The 19,701-nt window shown below is 36.1% G+C and overlaps 1 protein-coding gene and 1 pseudogene across 11 annotated transcripts in view; one reads left to right on the plus strand and one right to left on the minus strand.

Moving 5' to 3' along the window:
* CTNNA3 (catenin alpha 3) overlaps window positions 1-19,701 on the plus strand; it is a 1,849,311-nt gene that overhangs the window by 462,352 nt on the left and 1,367,258 nt on the right. The gene's annotated exons all lie outside the window — the stretch shown is intronic.
* Window positions 19,100-19,397, minus strand: LOC143654530 (zinc finger SWIM domain-containing protein 7 pseudogene; annotated as a pseudogene).

Below are 19,701 nucleotides of genomic sequence, written 5' to 3' on the forward strand. Positions count from 1 at the left end.
AAATATTTATTAAGCACCTCTTCTCTTTTGCCACTTTATCATATGCTTCATGTGAACTAGAAAAAAGTAAACAAAATCGTCTCAGATCCCAAGAATTATATACTTGTTCAGGGGATGAGAATGGCATAAACAAAACATGAGGAACATTCTTCCCTCAATTCCTCACTCATGCCATAGGTTGGATCCTCTGGAATGGAGTATAGTGTTAGTTAGGTGTTATCATTACCTGTGGAAAGGAGGACTACGAAGAGAAATTGGGTAGAAGAAACATGGAATTGAAATACAGACTTGGGAATTCTGGAGCTAAATTGGCCTGTCAGGATTATCCTGCATATGACCAAAGTGGCCATGCTTTCAGATGTTGACCTTGATCAGTCATTAGACATGGACTCCTTGGGAAAAGCTGTAACTTCTGGCCAAGCAGTTCTGTGCAGCTGATCGCAGTCTTTGGAGGGGCTAACAGCTGAAGGCTGTCTGCTGATAATACTCCCAGCAGCTGACATAAGTTCTAACATGCAGAGATCAGTGGATGGGGGATCACCTTGTCCAATACACATAAGAAAGGTTTATTGAACATTTTGCCGTGTTCTAGTCATAGTAGTGGGCACTGCTGGGAAAAGGAAAATAAAGGGGGTAGTCTGGCTCTAGAGATGTGCATAGATGCATTACAATCCATGAGTATGTGTTACATTGTATTTAAGTGTCTCAGTTCTACAGTAATCTATGGAAGAAAGTTTACCATTTGTTGGTTGAATATTTGCCTGGGAGCAGGCACAGAGTTAGTTATTGAAGAATGGCATGTCTTGAACAGGTGGAGTGGAAAAATTAGAACACCCTTAGTGGGAAAAACAATACAAAAAGGAATGGATGAAAAATAAATATAGGAAGTAATGGAAAGACTAATAGTGGTCACTCAACTCTTAATACTGGTGGGGATCTAGCTTAGGAAAGTTAGTGCAAGACATATTATAAAGGACCTCAAAATGCAGTAGTTTTTAGTTTTCTTCATTATTATTTACTGAGCACTCACAGCTCTACATTTGCAACTTGATTTGACATATAGAACTCTGCATACAACAGAGAATACACACTTTAAAAAATATTCATGAAACCTTCACAAAAGTGGATCAAAGGCCCCAAATAAAAACTCAAAAATTCTGCAAAGTGAAAAAGAGACAGCAAATAAATGATGTTAGGAACATGTTCTTCCCTCTTTTTTTAATCTGAATTTTAAAAATCTGACCTTCATAACATACTTTTTTATATTTAGGATTAGTATTTTATTATTTTAAAATTTAAGTAATTTCTGTTTTTATCCTTATTAACTCTTACTTTCTAATTTCTTAAGATTAATTTTGCCATGCTTTTAATAGTGAGTGTCTTGAGTACCCTTCTTTAGTTTGCTTTTAGTCTTTCTCTTTTTGTTTTTCTTCCTTGTTTATTAAATAAATTCACTTTTGGTATAAATTTTTCCCTAAACACCTTAAATTTTGCAAGGTAGTGGTTTTATTTTCATTTCTTTTCAAAATAGGAATTACTTTCAATTTGAATATTTTTGGGTTTTTTACTTAGGAGGAGTTATTCAAATAGGGTTTTTAAATTTCAAAAATTGGTTTTTCGTATTTTAAAGTTCTTTTTCACTTATCGTTTTTTCTTCCTTTTAAATTTATTTATAGATTTCTAGTTACTCTGAATTTTTATCAGAAAGATTGTTTTTTTTTTTTAAAGATATATGCTTTTGGAAATTTGAGATTTTCTTTGTGGTTTAATTCAGGGTCCATTTTTGTGAAAATTCCATGAGACTTTTAAAAAATGTGCTTTTTTTCTTTGTTCAGTAGGCAGTTCTAAAAAATTTAGTAATACAAGTATCTCAATTGTAGTAAATAGTCTGTATCTTTCTTGCTGTCTAGCTCATTCTGGGAATTTGAGAAAGGTAATTTGAAGTCTCCAGTATTAACAGTGGACTTCTGTTTTCTCCTTGTATTTCTAATAATGTTTTGCTTCATATATTTAGAAACTATGTTAATTGATTCAGAAATGTTCTTGACTGTTAGGACTTCTTAATAGATTGTAACTTTTATTATTATAAAATGTCCCTCTTTATTCTGTTTAATAATGCATGCTGTGGATTTTGTTTTAAATAGTTTGGTATTAATATTGATATGCCTGTTTTTTTTCCATTGGTATTTTCCTGATGTATCTTTGAAAATACCTTTTTATGATTAAACTAAACACTTACATAAGAAATATGTGAATTTTCCTCCTAAAATAATCATACACTTACAGTACAAACAAATATAAAAGGAAGAAGTTATTGTCCCTTATCACTCCACCTCAATTCTAATTCTTATTCCAGAGATAATTGCTTCAAGATTTTGGTATGTATTTTCCCAACCTTTTTTCTAGACAGAGGCATACTTTTCAATCTATTCTTTTTGCCTTCTGAAATTCAATTAATAAATGGATGTTGGCGTGTCTGGAAGACTTTCATGGCTTTTAATTTTTTTTTTTCATACTTTGCATTTTCCGTTCAGGGAAAATTCTTTGACTTTGTTTCCTGGTTAAAGTTCTGTTTTTGTCTGTGTTCATTCTGCTCTTCAAGTCTTCAACTGTGTAGTTTTTTATTTTTGCAAATTTCTAATTTCCAAGAATTCCAGCGTTTTTACTTAGCATCTTTTCTTTGTAGCTATGATCGATGTTTAAATTTCTTTGGGATATCAATTACATGATTGTAATCTCTTCAGGTGTTTAGTTCTAGTTTGGCTAGGTTCTCTCTCATTCTGTTGGTAGCTTTCAGATGTTTGGTGATTTAACATCTTGCATAAGAATAACTTTCTGTTCCCCAATTTAGATCTACTCTGACGGTGGGGTCAAGAGTTTTCTCAAGAAATAGGCTTCTGAGATGATTCTTATGCACACTAAATTTTGAGAACCTTTCATCTAGATTGGACAGTATTAGTAACTGCAGTGTATCCTAACTAGACTAACTATTCATGTAGTCTCCCCTTGCAGCGAATGTAAGGTTCTTATCGCTGGAGTGATGGGTCAAGTCTTTTACTGGAGAAAGGAAAGTAAGAAATAGGTGCTTCTTTAGACTGTGGAAGTGGTTTATCTTGCTGTACAGGAGCTTCTTATCCTTTGTGGTAGACATTACCTAGTTTATCTAGTTCCGGAACCTACTCTGGGTTCTAATGCCACAACTCTTATGGAGTTTCTTAATCTGTGGTCTGTGGATGCCAAGAGATCTATGTATAGTATCCAGGAGTTTTGTGGACTTGGATGGGAAAAAATGAATACTTTATTTTCATAAAGTTCTATTTGAAATTTATCATTTTGTTTAATTATTAACAAAGATGACAAATTACAGTAGTGCTGGCAAACCTTAGACTGTGTCAGTGATAGAAGGTACAGATGTCATATCCCATATCAGGTGTACAAAGTAACATTTATGCTTATCACTCCTTCTACATTATGGTAGTTATTAGACCCACTACTAGATCTTATTTCCTATATTAATATGACAGATTCAAAAATTTGTAATCATCAGTGTAATTCGTTTCTTTAAAAGTCTATGTCTTTTATTTTATGCATTAAATCATTGTTTTGAGAAGAGTTTGTAAGTTTAAGTAGATTGATAGAATAGTAGATGACATGATCAAAGTTAAGAACCCCTCTACTCAACTGGTCTTGTGACTTCATTCTGGTCAAATGCTGAAACATTTTCTCTGAAAGAGAATATTGTCTAAATTGTTCCCCTTAAATTAGTTAACAGATCATATATTCCGTCCCTCAAGTCTCTATTCTTGGGATCATTCTAGAGTCCTGATAGAATTCCTTAATTTCTTTTGACGTCATTTCTTCCCTACGTGGAATTGTAGTTTTGTTGGGTTTCACCATTAGCCTGTTCTTTCTTTTCTTTTTCCCTTTTCCTTTTGCTTCCTTCTCCTCCCTTGTCTGCATTTTCTCTTACCCTTGCCTTCTCTTAATTCTTTCCTTTAGGTTTACTGAGAAATTAATACATGTGTGTTTTTACAAATTTGAATGATCTCTAGTGAGCTTTTCTAGAAACAAGCACAGTAAATCATTCCTTATGTGTTCTTCCAGAGGCAATCTCTGTATATGTAAGTGTGAATATAAGTAAGGGATAAATTCCTAGCATGGTGATATGCATAATACATGTTCTATAAATGATTGTTGAATATATGTTCAAGGCTCTGTTGTTAAGACTCTTACAGTCTAGCAAGGAGCAGTCAGAGGGGTCTTTATGAAAAAGACTGAACTTTGTCTTGAAGGATGGGGAGAATTTTGATAGGATATTTAATAATTTTTAATAAATATCCAAAAACATGTTACAGACTTTGATGCCTGTACAAATATAAAGATGTGCAATTTGGGTGGGCAAATAGGGAACTCTTTAATGCAGTTATTTGCCAGCAAAAGTCCTTATCTGTTTAAATGGAATGGAAGAAAAATTCCACTGACGAGCACATCATTAAGAATAAATAGAATAGAGATAAGGGCAAGATGACATCATTGGGAGATATGGAATTTAGTCAGTCCTCCAAAGCAGCTAGTAAATAGTCAGAACTATATGGAACAACTGCTGGGGGTGGGAATCAGTGACTGGACACGCACGATAGACCAGTTTGGAATTGGTGGAATGGCTGAGATCACTTACAGAACTGTAAGTCTCCCAAGCCACAGAGGCCAGGTCCTCTCTCCCATGGGCACTGCAGGCTGGTTCCCTGAGGAGAAAGGAAACAGATTTTACTAGTGTCAAGGCCTTGGCTCAATGAAGCTCCAATTGTAGAATTAATGAGCAAAATCTGACTACTGAAAACACACCCTGAGCACAGATAATCCTGAAATAAGCACTAAAGGAACCATCCTGCCCTGACAGAGAGGGGGAAAAGCAAATGAAAAAAAAAATGAAACAAACCAGAGGCTTTTTGAGTTAGAAAAAAACTGTAGAAAAAGGCTGACCCCAAGAACAGAGGGCACATAGACCCTGAGGATTCAAGCTCTTGATTTGCAAACATGGGGAGTAGGGGTCTGACTCTGAAAAAGCTTTTTGCTTTTTTTAAAAACTACTCAACAGCTCATTAGGCAGAACTGCAAGCAATCTCAGACTCCAGCATAGACCCAGGCAAGGGCAGAACTAAGGCATGCCTGAGAGACAGAGTAACTAGTCAGGTGAAAGGGGTTAATTCTGTAAAGGTCATATCTTCCCCAAGAAAAGGGGGCCAGTATGGAGCCCAGCTCAAGTGGAGGCCCTCCTTCTGGGAATTCAGGTCCTAGAGACTGGAAAATAGCAGCAATCAAAGCCAACCTACTATCTCAGTCATATCACTGGCAGAGAGAGGCTGCTAAGAATTAACAAACAGATTGCCAGATGTCAAAGATAAAGAGAGAATTCTGAGAGCAGCAAGAGAAAAACAATCTATCACATACAAGGGAAGATTGATAAGACTATGTGTGATTTCTCAGCAGGAACCATGAAGGTGAGAAGGCGGTGGTAAGATATATTTAAAGACTCTGAAAGAGAAAAACTGCCCACCAGGAATTCTATACCCAGGAAAACTATCCCTTAAAAATGAGGGAGAGGACAAGCCACGGTGGCTCAGCAGGCAGAGTTCTCGCCTGCTATGCCAGAGACCAAGGTTCAATTTCCAGTGCCTGCCCATGCAAAAAACAAAGCAAAACAAAATGAGGGAGAAAAAAATAAACAAAAATAAAAATTAGGGAGAGATTAAAATAATTTCAGTCACCGAGAGAATTTGTGATTAAGAGACTGGCTCTACAAGTAGTACTAAAGGGAGCACACTATAGGCAAATATGAAAAGGCAGGACAGAGAGGTCTTGAGAAGAGTGTAGAAATGAAGATTAACAGTAAAGGTCAGAGAAAAAAAAAGAGATAAGACATATAAAATCCAAAAGACAAAATGGTGGAAGAAAGTACTGCCTTTATAGTAATAATATTAAATGTTAATGGATGAAACTCCCCAATCAAAAGACACAGACTGTCAGAATGGATTACACTCAGGACTCATCTATATGCTGTCTATAGGAGACTCACTTTAGAACAAAGGACAAAAACAGGTTGAAAGTGAAAGGTTGGGAAGAGATATTTCACACAAACAACAATCAGAGAAGAGCAGGAGTAGCTATACTAATATCCGACAAATTAGAGTTCAAATGTAAAACAATTAAAAGAGACAAAGAAGGACATTATGTATTAATAAAAGGAACAATTCAACAAGAAGACATAACAATCAAAAACATTTATGCACTGAGCCAGAGTGCTCCAAAATACATGAGGCAAATGCTGACAACACTGAAAGGAGAAGTAGACAACTCTACAATAATAGTTGGAAACTTCAATTCCCTGCTCTCATCAATGGATAGATGAGAACAGCAGACCAATAAGGAAACAGAGATTTTTAATAGTATGATAAATGAACTAGACTTAATAGACATTTACAGAACATTACACCCCACAACAGTAGGATACTCATTTTTCTCAAGTGCTCATGGATCATTCTCAAGGATAGACATATGCTGGGTCACGAAGCAAGTCTCAATAAATTTTAAAAGATTGCCATCATACAAAACACTTTCTCAGATCATAATGGAATGAACTTGGAAATCAATAACAGGCAGAGGATCAGAATATTCACAAATATATGGAGGCTAAACATGACACTCTTAAACAACCAGTGAGTCAAGGAAGAAATTACAAGAGAGATCAGTAAAAATCTCAAGGTAAATGAAAATAGAAACAAAACATATCAAAACTTAAGGGATGCAGCAAAGGTGGTACTTAGTGGGATATTTACTGCCCTAAATGCCTATATTAAAAAAGAAGAAAGAGTGAAAATTAAGAAATTAACTGTTCACCAGGAAGAACTAGAGAAAGAGCAGCAAAATAATCCCAAAGCAAAGAGAAGGAAAGAAATAACAGAGATTAGAGCAGAAATAAATGAAATTATGAACTTGAAAGGAGTCAAGAAATCAATAAAATCAGAAGTTGGTTCTTTGAGAAAATCAATAAAATCAATGGACCTTAGCTAGATTGACAAAAAAAAAAAAAGAGAGAGAGAGAGAGAGAGGATGCAATAAATGAAATCAGAAATGGAAGAGGGTACATAACCACTGACCCCACAGAAATAAAGGAGGTAATGAGAGAATACATGAGCAACCATATGCTAATAAACTAGACAATGTAGAGGAAATGGACAACTTTCTCGACGGCATAAACAACCAACACTGACTCGAGAATAAATAGATGACCTCAACAAACCAATCACAAGTAAAGAGATTAAATCAATCATTAAAAAGCTCTGCAAAAAGAAAAGTTCAGGACCAGGTGACTTCACAAGTGAATTCTACCAAGCATTCAAGAAAGAATTAGGACCAATCCTGCTGAAACTCTTCAAAAATATTGAAGAGGAGACAAAGCTACTTAACTCATTCTATGTAGCCAATATCACGCTAATACCAACAAGCAAAGATAGTATCAGAAAAGAGTTACTGACCATCTCTTTAATGAATATAGAAGCAAAACTCCTCAACAAAATATTTGCAAGTCAAATCCTGCAGCACATTGAAAGAATTATACACCATGACCAAGTGGTATTTATTCCAGGTATGCAAGACTGGTTCAACAAAAGAAAATCAATTAATGTTATATATCATATCAGTAAATCAAAGCAAAAAAGCACATTATCATCTTGATTGATGTAGAAAAGGCATTTAACAAAATTCGGCATCCTTTCTTGATGAAAACACTTCAGAGAATAGGAATAAGAAAGGAACTTCCTCAACATGATAAAGGAAATATATGAAAAACCCACAACTGACATCATCTTCAATGGGGAAGGACTGAAAGCTTTCCCTCCAAGATTAGGAAAAAGACAGGGATGCACACTGTCACCATCGTTATTCAAAATTGTGCTGGTATTTTTAGCCAGAGCAATTAGACAAGAAAAAGAAATAAAAGGTATCCAAATTGAAAAAGAAGAAGTAAAACTCTCATTGTTTGCAGATGATATGGTACTATATGTTAAAAATCCTAAAAAAAAAACTACAACAAAGCTACTAGAGCTAATAGATGAGTTCAGCAAAGTGGCAGGGTATAAGATCAACTACTCCAAAATCAGTATGTTCTATACACTAATGATGAGCAATCTGAGGGGGAAATCAAGAAAAAAATTCTATTTACAATAGCAACCAAATGAATCAAATATTTATGAATAAATATAAGGATACAAAATACCTATATACAGAAAACTAAAAGAAATTCCTAAGAGAAGTCATGGAAGACCTAAATAAATGGAAGGGCATACTATGATTATGGATTGGAAAACTAAATATAGTTGAGTCAATTCTACCCAAACTGATTGATTGATTCAAAGCAATAGCAACTAAAATCCCAACAGCTACTTTGCAGAAATAAAAAAAAAAAATAACTAAATTTATTTGTAAGGACAACATGCCCTGAATAGCTAAAAGTATTTGAGAAAGAAATAATGGGAGGTCTCATACCACCTGACTTTAAAGCATATTACAGAGATACAGTGGTCAAAACAGCCTGGTACTGGCATAAAGTTAGATATACTGACCATGCAATTGAATTGAGCATTTGGACATAGAACCTCTCATCTGTGGACAAATGATCTTTGATAAAGTGGTCAAGGCAGCCCACCTGGGACAGAGCAGTCTTTTCAAAAAATGGTGCTTGGAGAACAGAATATCCATATGCAAAAGGATAGGAGAAAACCTATATCTCACACCTATACAAAATTAGTCAGATGAATCAAAGACCTGAATATAAGACTTAAGACCATAAAACTGTTGGAAGAAAATGTAGGGAAATATCTTATAAATCTTGTGATAGGAGATGGTTTCCTAGACCTTATACCTAAAGCACAAGCCATGAAAAAAGAAATAAATAAATGAAATCTCCTCACAATTAAACGGTTTTGTGATCAAAGAACTTTGTCAGGAAAGTAAAAATACAGCCTACACAATGGGAGACAGTATTTGGAAACTGCATATCAGATAAGGGTTTATTATCCAGAATACACAAGGAGATTCTTCAACTCAACAACAAAAAGACATCCCAATTTAAAAATGGGCAAAAGACATGAGCAGACAAGAATTCCAAATGGCTAAAAGGCACATGAAAAAGATGTTCAAGTTCACTGGCTATTAGGGAATTGCAAATAGAAACCACAAAGAGATATCATCTCACATCCACTAAAATGGCTATTATCAAAACAGAAAATGTCAAGTGCTAGAAAGGATGTGGAGAAAGGCACACTTATCCACTATTGGTGGGAATGTGAAATGGTGCAACTTCTCTGGAAGGTATTTTGGTGGTTCCTCAGGAAGCTGAGTATAGATTTGCCAGATAATCCAGCAATTCCATTACTGAAGGCAAGAAGACAGACATTTGCACACCGATGTTTATAGCATCACTGTTTACAATTGCCAAGAGACAACTGGACAAATGACTAAGCAATCTGTGGTATATACATGCAATGGAATATTACATATATGGAAGAATAAAGTCATGAAGCATGTAGCAACATGGTTGAACCCTGAGGACATTGTACTGAGTGAAATTAGTCAGAAATAAAAGGACAAATACTGTATGGTCTTACTAATATGAATTAACATTAATGAGTGAACTTTGAGAGTTAAAGTTAAGAGCACAGGTTATCAGGAGATATAAAGAGGTTAGAGATTGGGCATTTGATGCTGAAGGAGTTCAGATTTACAACAAGACTGGTTGTAAAAATTCAGAAATGTATAGCACAATACTGTCTGATGGTAGCACAGTAATATAAGTACACTGAATGAAGCTGAGCATGAGTATGGTTGAGGGAGAAGGTCTGGGGAATATATAAAACCAGGAGGAGCAATAGAGAATAAAGACTGAGATAGTGGAACTTAGGGATGCTTATACTGGACAATGATGGTGATTAAATGTACAAATAGAAAAATGTCTTTGCATGAGGGAGAACAACTGAATGTCAACATTGTAAGGTTTCGAAAATGAGATGGTATACAGGAAAAGTACAGTCAGTGTAAGCTAGGGTCTATAATCAACAGTAATACTATCATATGCTTCCAATGAATGTAGCAAAGGCTTTATGTCAAAACTAAATGTCAGTGGCTGGGGGTATGGGAGAGGCTATGCATTTTTTGCAGAAGAAAAGGAAATGTCTTCATATAGTTTATGGTGTCAAAGGCATGTCTGTTTACTTAAGACAGATTGTATGATGTGTGAATAAAGAAAGAAGTGCTTGAGAAAAGGTACCTATTCACTGTCGGTAGGGAAACTAAGAGGTACAGCCCCTTGGAGGGCAGTGTAATGGTTACAGAGGAAGCTAGGGATGTGGTTGCCATATAATTCTTCAACCTTGTTGCTAAATATATACCTGGATCAACTGAGAGTTGGGACACGAATGGACATTTACACATTGGTGTTTATGGTGGCAGTGTTTGTGATTTGCAATGGATGAAAGTGGTCTAAAGGTGCATTAACTGAGGTATGGAAGGGGGAACTGTGGGGTCTACATACAATGGACTACTGAGTGGCTGCAAGAAACAATGAAGATGTGAGGTATACAACTAGGTGCATGAACCTTAAGGACAGTATATTGAATGAAATGACAGAAACGAAAAGACAAGTACTATCATGCCTCACTCATATGGACTAACTATAATGTACAAACTCAGAGAGTTGAATTCTAGAGCATCAGCTATCAAATTGGGACTTATTGTAAACTCTTAAAATAGTCACATATATTTAGGAGTTGAGCTGCTATTTCTAAATTCTGAGGTACTGAGCTATTCGTGTACAATCGAGTCATTCCCTGAAACTTCGGGTAGATAAATGACACCCGAGACTCTGAGTTAGCGCACAGGAGGCGTGAAAGTCAGCATTATCCCATACAGCAACTGTTTAAGAAGTTAAAAAAAGTGATCAGACTTCAACTAGACTAATGAATAAAGCTGATTTGACGAGGACTAAGGTAAATCAGAATGCAGTGTAAAGGATGAGATGCTTCATATTTTAAAGCTTCATCTTCTGTGTGAGACCAAAAGAAGGGGTGTTTATCTGATGCAATATTTACGTTTTGAGTAGCACATTATCTAATTTAACTTGTGTGATCAGTTTATTTGAACGCCATAATTACATGAATCTTGAATAGGGCATGAGATCCTCTTAGATTGTACATGTTAGTGTGATGCCAGAATATATCCCAGAGTAATTTGGGCAGAGAATAAAAAAAGTATTTGCAAAGACCCCTTGGGGGATTGAGGAAACAGGAAGAACTATTCAACTTCCCTTTCTGAGGAATTCTTGATATTCTCACAAGCAGTGGGGACCACCAATTCCATAGGCTGAACCCTTGATCTTGGGATTTGCCTCTGTGAATATTCCTGCAAATGAGAAGCTAAGCCTACTTATAATTATGGTTTGAATCACCCCCAGAAAATCTCCTTTGTTCCTCAGATGTGACATTTCTCTCTAAGCCACATATGCTGTCTCACCTATGTGTTTGACATGACTCCCAAGAATGTGAATCTCCCTCGCACTCTGGGACAGGACTCCAAGGATGAGCTGGGACTCGGCATCATGGGACTGAGAAAGCTTTCTTGACCAAAAGAGGGAAGAGAGAAATGAGACAAAATAAAGTTTCAGTGACTGAGAGATTTCAAACAGAGTCAAGAGGTTATCCTGGAGATTATTCTTATGCATTATATAGATATTCATTTTTAGTTTATGGTGTATTGGAATGGCTGGAGGGAAGAACCTAAAACTGTTGAGATTCTTGAATAAGACAGCATAACTATATAGCTTTTAAAATGTGACCATGTGATTGTGAAAACTTTGTGTCTGATACTCCTTTATCCAGGGTAATGAGTAAAATAATGGGGATAATACATAAATAACTATTAGGGGTTAAAGAGTGAAAATTGGGTAGATGGAAATAATTGTGGTCAATGAGAGGGAAGGGTAAGAGTTATGTAATGTATGAGTTTTTTCTTTTTTCTTTTTCTAAAGTGATGCAAATGTTTCAAAATGATCATGGTGATGAATAGACAACTATGTGATAATATTGTGAGCCATTGATTGTATACCATATATGGATTATGTATGTGTGAAGATTTCTCAATAAAAATATTAAAAAAAATAAAAGAACAGATGTAAGAAACTGAAAAAAAAATGAAAGAACAGAATTGAAATTAATCTAACTTGATACCATCATGTCAGTTTGATTAATCTGTAAATCACTGTACTTTGTGTAATTCAAGAGCATATACATTGTTTTCTTGTTAACAGAGGTTAAGATATTTCAGAGCACATATTTCGAGAAAAAAAGTGCTTTTAGATTTATTTTGTTTGTTAAAACTGTCGGAATGCAATATACCAGAAATGAATTGGCTTGTAAAGTCACAGGTTTACAGTTCTAAGGCTGTAAAAATGTCCAAATTAAGGCATCCAGAGAAAGACACCTCGGCTCCGGAAAGGGCTGATGAAGTTCGGGGTTTCTCTGTCACCTGGGAAGGCACATTGCGAAGTCTGCTAGCTTTCTCTCCCATTTTCTCATTTCAAAAAGCTTTTTCTGAGGGCATTTCCTTCTGCATCTCCAAAGGTCTCTTGTCTGTGTCAGCTCTGAAGGTTTTTCCAAAGTGGTTCCATCTTGAAGGGTACCAGTAAAGGACCCCCTGGAATGGATAGAGACACATCTCCATGGAAACCAACCACCTAATCAAAAGGTCCCACCTAAATTGGGCAGGTCACATCTTCATGGAAGCAACTTAATAAAAAAAATCCCACCCAACAATATTTAATGAAGTTTAAACATGACTTTTCTGGGATACACAGTAGTTTCAAACTGGCACAAGGTTAATGAGATTTGATTTCTAGTTTCGCTTTCATTAAAGCCTATTTCTTAGGGAAATCACATTCCTAGGTATGTATTTTCCTTTCTCAAAGAGAGACTTATTGTCCTTCTCTCCAGTAGTGAAATTGAAAAATCTGGCCCATACTTGTAAATAGTCTACTATAGTGTGTAAGGTAGTATAATGGTAGGCAGTCTGGTTTGGGGAGATTATACCGAATATGCCAAGCTAAGAAATCTGGACTTTATTAAGTAAAGATTAGAGAAGCTATAAAATAAAATTGATGTTGTGAGAAGATTTATCAGTAGTGATGTACAGTTTATTTTGCAGGATTCAACAGATGGAGACAGAAAGAACTGAGACTTTTATAATATTTTCGGCAAGAAATTGTAAATCCTATAACTAGAGGAGTTGGAATGGAAAGGAAAGGGATATAATTGATGGGAAGGAAGAATTGACAGGCCTTAGTGACTGTTACAGATGGGGCAGACATGGTCCAAGATTGGTTAGATATCCAATAAACCTGTGCTTGGAAGAATGGTGACCTCATAACCTCAGGAGGAGGATGAGTTGATTTGGGATAAGGAAGATATGAAACAAACTAAAGGAGCCAAATAGAATAGGTATAAGATTTGAGAATACAAATATGTATTTTAGAGTTGGTTTTATGAGAAATCTTTTGAACACAATGGAATGGTATCTAAAGTATTCCTTAAAGAATATTATTTAAAATTATTCAGAGTACAGAAGATTCTCTGTCTTCATTAATTTATAGTTGCAGATAACAATTAGTAATCAGATTATCACAAAGGCTTTGAAAAATATTCACTATGTAAAGTGAACAAACATGGTCTCCCTTCTTTTGCTTTTGAGACCTGGATCAAACTTTCTATCTCCCATTGCCAGTCTTTTGGTCAAAGCACTTTATTCAAATCAGAAATTGATTGGTGCTTATTTGAGAAATGTCTGAGAGTATGCTGAAATCAAGAAAAATGAAATAGCATATTAATTTTTAATCGCTTTTTTTTTATTTTTGCGTGGGCAGGTGTCGGAAATTGAATCCAGGTCTCTGGCATGACAGGCAAGAACTCTGCCTGCTGAGCCACTGTGAGCTACCCAAGATATTAACTTTTTAATTCTTACATTTTAATAATGTGGTCATGTGAATTACAGCTTTAAATTAATCTGTTTTTTATTTCTCTGATCAAAACATAGAAGCTAGTACATTTTAGAGGTTTTCTTTTTGTTGTTGTTTTTGGAAACCATTTAATAAAATTTGGGTGGTAGGGTGGATCATAGCCTAGCACCTTGTTTTGCTCCTTAAGATGTTGGTTACAGATTTACTGTAGGGAACACCATATAGTAGTCATGCCTTTCTTAGAGTTTGGCATCTATGGCTTTTATTAGTGGTGAGTGTTCACTGTTAAATGTAAGATTAAGGGGTGCCTAAGTGAATTTATGAACCTGTCATTTACAAACTTTATTTCCACATTTTACTAGTATGATAAGGTTTGTAAAAGCAAGAGATGTGGCAGGCAAATATATTTTGAAACTACTTTAAGTTTGTGCTATGAGTAAAATTGCAAGGTGTGTTTACTGAGACCAGTTGGAAAGAAAAACAGCCTTTGTAAATTCTAAACAGAAACGTTTTGATGAAGATACTATTGATTGTGAATAAAACATAGCCAACACATTAATTTTTATAAGTATGCTTTATGTTTAAAATAAATGACAACAATTTCTCATTCTTTCTTCCACAAGAAGGGGCAGCTTCATGGAAGTGCAGCCTAGTGGTTGCAAAGGGCCCCACACCTGGAAGGATCTTGTCCTTGGTTTAATGATCTGCTGCTGCTGTCTTGAAATTGTGAATAATTTTTGAACAGGGGGCCTGAATTTTCATTTTGTGCTGAGCCTTTCAAATTATGTGATCTGTCTTGTATAAATTCTTTGACTATTTTCAAGTTGTGCTTTGCTAGTTCCCATTACCTGACCCCAGACCAATTTTCACAGGTGAAATGTGGGATAGAATTGCAATTAAATGAAGCTTGCTAATTTGGGTTGATTGTTGATATCTAAGCAGTTAGACAAAGTGCAGGTTAGATGTCACAAAATCTCAGCTTCCTTAGCCACGAATGGCCACTTGAAGTTAAATTAATAGTTTAGCAGGCAGGATCCAAAAAAGCAAAGACCAATAGCCCCAGAGCAAAAGGAAAAAAAATGAAAAGGAAAAGCAATGAATATACATGAGGTGCCTGCCAACATTTTCTCTGACTCCTCTCCAAGCTTACTATAAGCCAATCAACTGACATATGCCATGTCTTTCAGATGGAAAAACAGGCCTGTGCAAATGCATACAGTGCAGATGCATCAATCTGTCATGCAGCTGTTGGAGGTTGTATTTGTTCATCAGCCTGTCTAGTTCCCACGAGTTCTGGAAAAGGATAGTTGCATTGTGGGTGGTAGATTAATCCTGTTTCACATGGAAAACATGCTATTTCTAATAGACATAGTGGTTTCTTCAATGCCTAAAGTGAGCCTGATCTTTTATTTCTCCTTACTTTACTATCTTAGTCCTGTGTGTTGTTCTGCCATACAAAGAAGGAAGGAGAGACAGGCAGTGGGAATTCCAGTGATGGATGAGGCAGTATAGATGCAGCCATAAGTAGCCTGAGGCTGACAGATCTGTTGACCCTTTGATATGGAAACAGGATAGGACACCTCATAGAGTAGCTAGGCAATGGCAGTGAGAGTTGCCTATTTTAGTTGATATTTTCTCATGTTGAGGAATTTTTAAAATTTGAATATTCCTTGTATATGGCTTAGAGTATTTACAGTAAGATGTGATAGGTATGGTGTTTATGTTACAGCTGTCATTGAAAAGGTAAGGGTAAATGACAGTTATATATATATATGATCCCCTTTTCGGCTTGAACGTGACTAATGAAGAAAGAGCAAAACACTGAGCATCTTTACCTACTACATGATCTCTGTTTTCTCTTGGGTCCTGAAATATCAGGAGTGACTTGAAATAGAGAAACCCTGATAAGAGATTTGGCCTGCTGCATTTCCCCATTGTGAGTAGATTTGAGAGTGGAATCACCTTACCTCTGGCCATCAGGCTGCAATTTACCACAGAGCTTCCTTAGAACCACCTGTATTTAGAAGGAAAATCATGGTCAGTGCTTATATAGAGGCAGTACTAGTCAAGGATAGTCTTTCTTAGGGAAACAGCAATCTGCCTTACTTTATTTAACAAATCTCCTCGAAGTGGGTTATTGAATCTTCTACTCTTTCCATCAATAGTTACTGTTTCCATTTCATTTTGATTAATGTATTTCTGAGCGTATTTTAAAATTTATATATACTTTTTCCCATCAGATCTCCAGAAATGGAAATAATAAGCATGGTTACATTATGTTAATGTGAAAATATTTCCCTTTGAATTTAATCATTTCTCATCCAGATCACAGTAAACCATTCACTCCATGCTTACCTAAATTAATTTTCATCGACACCCAATACATCTGTCCTTGTGTTAGATATCATGATATGTACCACTGCTAGTCTCTGTCTAGATAAGAAACTCTTTCCAAAGACAGGTTTTGACCTTCATTTTCAATTTGTTTTGTCTGCAAGGAAAAAAAGTCCCTACCGTCAATCTCGCTTGGCAGTCATAATGGTAAACTAGCTTTTTATATATATATAAAATATCCTGATTACGAAAGTATGTATTTCCTTCATGGTAATAAGTAGTGAATAATTTAAAGTATATAGTTTATGCTGTTTAATAACATATCATACTGCATAAGATCAATATCCACTTGAAAAATAGTCTGTTTATGTAGCTATTGCATTCCTTTAACATTAGTTTTACTTTTATGTTATTCTACATCCCATTTGCCAAGTCTACCAGAATATTGTGAAGTTAAAGAAGGGGCATATTAGAGAACTGAGTTAATAGAAATATATGAACAAGTAACTTTTAAAAGTCTTCTCTAGTGGTGAAAGTTGGATTTTTTATCTGAATTTTCAGGTACTGTTATAATAATTTCCTTATCATGTAAATATTCTGCTGAATCATTAAACAGAGCAGTATATCAGTTCCAATACTGCCAGTGTAAATGACACAACAGCTTTTCGTACACTGCTTCTTTTTCTTCTTTCTCTTTTCTTTTCCTCTCCCTCTCCTCCTTGTTCCCTCTCCTTCCTTTTTCCTTCTGCTCTCCTCTTCTCACATCTTGTTCCCTCTTTCCCTTCCCTCTTTCCCTTCTTTGCTTTTATCTCCTTTTTCCTCTACCTCAATTTCACATGTTCTTGTTCCTTACTAGAATGAAAGATGCAGATGGCATTGGTAAAATCTCTAGAAAACTGTAAACATCAAAGCATAGATGAAAGAGCAATCCTGGTTTAGCATTTTTTTTCTGAGCAACTTTTGAATATGTAATTATGTAGCTAGTAAATAAAACTAGTTACACTGGTAAGTGCATAGTCAGTTGATTTTTCTACAGGTATTTTTAATTTGGAAAGGATGTTGAGCCATGGCCTGATTTTTCTAGTCACACTCCCTTACCTTATTATCGATAGCATCAGCAACATCCTTCTTGAATAAAAGAGATAGAAGGAATATGGAGCAGAATGGATAAACTTGAGGAATAGGTGAATGTTATCCTTGCTAGTCATCTCTCTTTTCAGAATTTTTTTCTCAGGGTATCTGTTCCCTCTTTTCCCATTGATGATAGCCTCTCTGTTTCCTGGCCACCTGAGACTTGCTGCCTGACCTTGCACAGTGTGATTCATGTGTTCTGGAGCAGCCTCGTTCTTTTTCCTTTAATTAACTTACCCCCAACCAAAGTCATCAGGAAAATGACCTGATAAAGTAAGGATTTATTGACAAAAGATTAAAATTATGCCTTCCCTCAGTGCTTTTTCCAAAGACCTATCTTTTTAGAATAACAGTCAATTAGTCAGCTGCTCTTGATAAAAATGTAGGCACTGAAGGTGGTCCTGTGTTGCAGTGGAGCTTTTCATTAAAGATGACAGTTAAGTCAAAATCCACCTGTGACTGAGGTTGATTTTGTTCTACAATATGTAAGTCAGCTCTCCCTTTCATCCACTCCTGTTTTGGATATCACAACAGAAGAATCTCACATCTTGAAGAAAAAAAAATGAAAACCAATTCTAGATTGGTGTTGTCCAATATAGTAGTTACTGGCCACATATGGCTATTTCAGTTTAAAATCACAATGAAGTAAAATAAAAAATTCAGTTCCTCCCTCATAGCAGCTGCATTTAGTTTATGTGTAGCTCATGGCTACTGTATTAGTCAGTGGATATATAGAAAACTTTCATCATCACACATTCCTTTTGAACAATATGGTAGAGCATACTTTGGAATCAATGTAATTTCCTTCCAATTTATTACCAAGACTGTAGTCTTAATGCAAAATCTGAAAATGAGGATTTTTTCTGTGACATTTGTAGACCAAATAAATTTTAAATGTATATTTTCAATGAACATGCTGAATTTTTTGTTATCCCCAGATAACCAGAAAATTATTTAAAATATTTTAGCAAATTTATATTTAAATATATATTCAGCTCTAGCAAGTGAGCAGATTCTTAACTCTTTTCATGCCAACAGCATTTTTAGTTGGTTGTAATTTTGAAATATTCACAACATCATCTCTGCACACAGCAGTACTCTAGAGAACATGAACAAAGAGTTGTGGACCACATCAAGAGCATTGGAAGAATCCTGTTATTAAGAAATTGTGACCTCCTAGCAGTCATGTTCTTCTTTTTTTTTTAAATAGTAATGGCTGCATTTTTATTAAGAACCTGCTAGGTGCCAGGCAGGCCCCTAGCTAGGTCCAAAAGATATCCACACAAAGAGATGCTGATCTAGTCCTTAAGAGGTGTCACCATCCTGGTGGCACCTAGTGAGCAGATAGTCAGGGTCTATAGCAGGCATGTATCTGTAGCCAGAGTATGGGAGTCACTATCTCTGCCTGAGAGGTGATCAGGAAAGGTGATCCTTAAAAGAGGCAGAGGGGCTTGTCTGATATTGAGGGCATCCTGAGCAGGAGGGAGTCATTAGTCAGTAATGGCAGGCAGTGGTCATGTGGGACTGAGGCTTGTGGGACTGGCTGGGCCAGCTGAGAAGTTCAGGCTTTATCCTTTATGCTTCTTGTTCCTCCTCAGTCAGTAATATATCAGTCAGTTGCTTGTCAGAGATGATTAGCAGCTGGCAGGTCCTCATAACCTGACTAAGATAAACTGCCAAAAGATGCTTGCACAGTAGACTTTCACTCTTCTGCAGCACCAAGAAGGCAAAAACAGGACATGAGCAATGGCAAGAAGCCAAGCATGTGTATGCTTTACCAGAACTTCTAAGTATGATTATATCACGCGTTGTCCTATGCTGCCACGGCCATCTCACTCAAGAGCTCCTCCACGACCACTGGCAGCGTCGCCATGGCACAACAGGCAGCTTCTTCTTGCTCTTCAGGGGCCGGACAGCTGCCATGGCTCAGCACACAGCATCAGTCTCTGGGCGGACCAGCAGTCATGTTCTTACTCAACATTTGTTCAGGGATTCTGGGGCAGACATGGCTTTGCGAGCTTTATAGCTATTAGATAAAACTCTGCTGCATTGGTTATTCCTTTTTTATGCTCTACTATGCACAATCCTCACATGAATCCAGAGTTTGTACTTAACCTGCTATTGCTCCCAAAGGGCGTAATTATAGACAAAAGCGGAAGGTAGATTCAAGCAGAAAT

This window comes from Tamandua tetradactyla, chromosome 13, assembly GCF_023851605.1.
Source record: "Tamandua tetradactyla isolate mTamTet1 chromosome 13, mTamTet1.pri, whole genome shotgun sequence".
NCBI lineage: Eukaryota > Metazoa > Chordata > Mammalia > Pilosa > Myrmecophagidae > Tamandua > Tamandua tetradactyla.